At 38.9% G+C, this 3898-nt stretch overlaps 1 non-coding gene across 1 annotated transcript; it reads left to right on the top strand.

Annotated features, from left to right (window-relative positions):
* The first annotated feature begins 1520 nt into the window (after window positions 1–1520).
* Window positions 1521–1648, top strand: LOC120097257 (small nucleolar RNA SNORA17). The gene has a single exon (XR_015639215.1). It is a non-coding gene; the product is annotated as a small nucleolar RNA SNORA17 (small nucleolar RNA).
* The last annotated feature ends 2250 nt before the right edge of the window (window positions 1649–3898 follow it).

Here is a 3898-nt window from a genome sequence, read left to right as displayed (position 1 = left end):
ACCCCTCTATGATGGTGACCCCATGAAGAGAAGTGACAGAAGAGAACACAACACTGAAGGTTACCATGCATCTCTGAACTTTGGTGCATACAGACTGTCGATCACATTCAGAAGGAAAGGGATTGTTAGAGAGAACCTTTTAATGTCTTGCAGAAGCAGATATGTACCAACAACATTTGTTCATATGTCTGAGTCCAGAGCTGACAAATAAAATTTATCTTGATTTAAGACTGTGATATATTAGTATGGCCTTTCTAGGAAATCAGTACATGCTTACACCCTCTATCTTGTAATTCAAATCTGCTGTTCCTGCAAGATGAAGGAGCTCCCTGTGCATTCCCTGTTCTTCCTGGTTACTTCAGCCTGGTCTCAGAACCCAGTGTGGGACTTAAATCACTTCCATATTTGAATGTGACATTAATTATTGATCTATCACCTCTAGATTTTTATGACATCAGTCTATCAGCAGCAGCATCCTTTTTCCATAGAACACTAACCATACTTTCCTTAGTTTTCTTTCTGTTATTTGCCATATAAGGTAGACAATAATGAAAACATTTTATTTTTTAGTAATGTTTGGAAAATATTTATGTATTTAATAGAGGGGCTCTTTATGGAAGTCAACATACTCTTGGAACTGTACTTTCTTTTGGATGCAAGTTTTCTTTGTCAACCTTGCTATAATAATATAAGTTACATGCCTTAAGAAAAATTCAGATTAGCATATAGATAATGAGCTTGGAAAAGACGGATTTCTGTGTTTATCTCATTGAACAGGAGTTTTATTTCTTATCCAGAAAACATATCACTACATTCTTTATCTTTTGTAAAAAATTTCCTAGGTCATATGCGATTGACAATATTAATCACTGCATTTTCAAAGTTCTGTATTTAATAAAGTAATTTATTAATAAAAATGTCCCAGGGTGGAATTTTAAGTAAGAATCAGGCTTTAAAAGTATATGATACTCCAACTATTTAGATCACGCCTGCAGTAATGTATCTATTATTCAGAAAAATCATCTTTGGAATTGTGTTTGTGGCCGAATGCCTTATGATTTTATTCCAAAATAAGTAGAAGCATGGTAAATATTTTTCTTTGAATTCATGGTCACATGCATTTTATTGAAATTCATATATTCTAATGTATAATCATAGACACTATGAAAGAATAAGAAAACAACAAATATGGATTAGTTTAACTGAGCTAATGTTTGTAGTCTTTGCCATAAACTAAAAAAAAATGAAACTTCAATAACATACATTGTGTATCCATGGAAACAAAATAATAAATTGTTGTTCACAGGGAGTAAAATAATGGATAAATACAGACTGCACTGGTTACTAGCTCTCTTTCTTAGTAGAGACACAATGGGTTTGTTTATATAAAGTACTGTATTCCAACTGAAAATAGTGAGATCACATTATTTAATTAATTTGAAATTAAGTCTGTTTCAAATGGAATAAAATATGGTTTCCTAATTATAAAATATATCTAAAATCACTAAAGAGCAAAGTTACCTGCCTCTAGGGGCATTGCCGGTGCCACTGCTCTGTCACATGTGGGTCAGTATGTGGCTGGGAAGAGAAAGGCTATAACTATAGTGTTCTGACCTATGGACACTTGAATAATTAGTAGCCTAGCATTCCCTTAAAGAAGCAAGCCTCAGATGACCACCAGTCCAGGACTGCACAGGACTGTAGAGCCTCGCAAGATGGGAGCAAGCTAGAGACTACAAGAACCCTACCATGGATCATGTGCCTCAGCAGGAGCAAGTCTAAGATACATGGAGCAAGTAGGAAATGCTAGGGAAGAGTGAGCCTAGATAACTACTAAACCAGCATCATGAGGCCCAATCAGGGAGCTAGGCTGAGAAGACCATCAATCTAGTGTAATGCAGGCCTATGGGGCAGACCCTGCCTGAGGTGACCCCTGTCGGGTACCCTTAAAGCACAAAACAGACATAGTACTCCTGAGAACTCTCCTGAGACGATCCCAGACACAGAGAATAGGGTTGTCACTAAGAGGAGCAAGTAAGTGGTAGAGGAATGAAAGAGAAAGAGAAGCAGAAGGATGTGGGCGCAATGAAGAGAAGCAGAATGGGGATTCGAGGATAGTGTGGAAGAACCTGATGTTCATAACTGGTGATACCACCTGTGACTATGAAGGGCCCTTCTCCTGTGCTGTCACTGGGCACCATGTCTGGGTAAATGGCCATGCATCAGTCTGTTGCTACCAAAAAAACAATGGATGGCCCAGGTCTGGACTAATGTCCAGAGACATATTGATGTCTGAGGGCTGTACAGACCTAGCCCTGCCCTTCACTTGGGCATGGCTGGAGAGCAATACGTAAGGGCATAGGAATAGGACACACGACCTGCCTCTAGCTTGCTGAAGTTCTCAGCAATATTCCTTCATATTGCAGGAATAGTATGTAAGGTAACCGAAAGAACAAGTGTGAGAGAGTTGGCCAAACCAAATAACTCCCATGTGGTGGTGTGAAAAGATGAGATATCCTCTTTTCCCTTTGCCTCTCACCACTGGCATCTTGTGGGAAGCCCCAGGATGATGAGAGAAGGAAAGCCATCTCTATCCTTCACTAGACGTAGCATTAGAGAACTGTCCCTGTGCCTCACCTGGGCAGCAGAGTAGAGCTGACCCTGGTGGGAATAATTAGTAAGCCTCTCCAAGGTGTAAGAGTGGGAGAGTTAGTCCTGATACTTTTCTGCCGTGTGGTTCCATGAGTCATGAAGAGATGAGCCAACTTCTTTCCTCTTCCCACCCATGGAGAGCTGGAGAGCTGGCCACCGGGTTGATCAGAGAAGAAGAACATTCTCTGCCCCTCATTTGCTGCAGCATTCTTAAAATAAGGTCCTGTACCTTACCTGGGCAGCACAGTAAAGCCGACCATCATGGTAGAGGTGCAAGTGAGCTGGGTAGAATTTAGAGAATTATATTTTAAGGAGATTTTATACACAAAAAGGAAATATGTATTAGCTTGGCATTATTCTTGATAAGCCATCTTAAGTGTTATAAACTTCTCAATAAACTTCAAATAGCTAGGAATAAATCCATGGCAATGGCATGCATATAACTTTTTTCTTCTTAAAAACACCTAGAAAAAATGTTTATTTTTGTGTTAAGAAAGCTGGTTAAAAGTCTTAGAAACTAAAATTGTAGAAAAGGGCATTTTGAAACATACTTCAAATATGGAAATATTCTTGTCACTGCCTTGTCTACTAAAGACAAATATTACTTTGAGAGGCTGTCTTGGATTGAATTATCCAGTCTGCAGGTTCCAAGATTCACACTGCTGAGTTCAGCAGCCTCCCTTTTGAAATTCCACCTGAATAGGGGGTCAAGTTCAACAGGGCCATGAAAGTGCAAGGGACAGTCAAATCAAATCTGATCAAGATGCTGGAGGACTTATCTGGCAACAGTGCTTTGAACGACCTTCCTAATATTAACAGAATGTTTTTCTAAGTGAATAATAATGTTAAAGTGTCCTTTTCTGAGGCTTGAGTGGTAGTTCAGGTTCTGAAGCACATGATTGGCATATATAAAGCCCTGGTCTCAAACTCTAGCAACAAAGGCACTTCTGTCTACATAGACACAGTTTCTTTGCATTTTTCAAACATTGGAGAGTTCTTATTCTTAGCTCATTTCAAAATATGTGTGGCTCATTGACATTAAAAATTAGGAGGCAGCTAAAATATAAAAAGTACACTCAGATGTTGTTGCAAGTTCTATCTACATAGTAGTTACTGATTTGTCTATGGAGCTTTATAAATATCATGTGTGTTCCCTGATTAAAGACATCTCGGTCCTCGCTTCTCTGTAGGCACAGACATGATTTTCTTCTTTCAGTCATATTTGGCTAGCAAAATGGGATTTATC

The sequence above is a fragment of the Rattus norvegicus genome, chromosome 15 (assembly GCF_021556685.1).
Source record: "Rattus norvegicus strain SHRSP/BbbUtx chromosome 15, alternate assembly SHRSP_T2T, whole genome shotgun sequence".
NCBI lineage: Eukaryota > Metazoa > Chordata > Mammalia > Rodentia > Muridae > Rattus > Rattus norvegicus.
The sequence above is the reverse complement of the archived record's forward strand: the minus strand, read 5'-3'. Positions and strand labels throughout refer to the sequence as shown.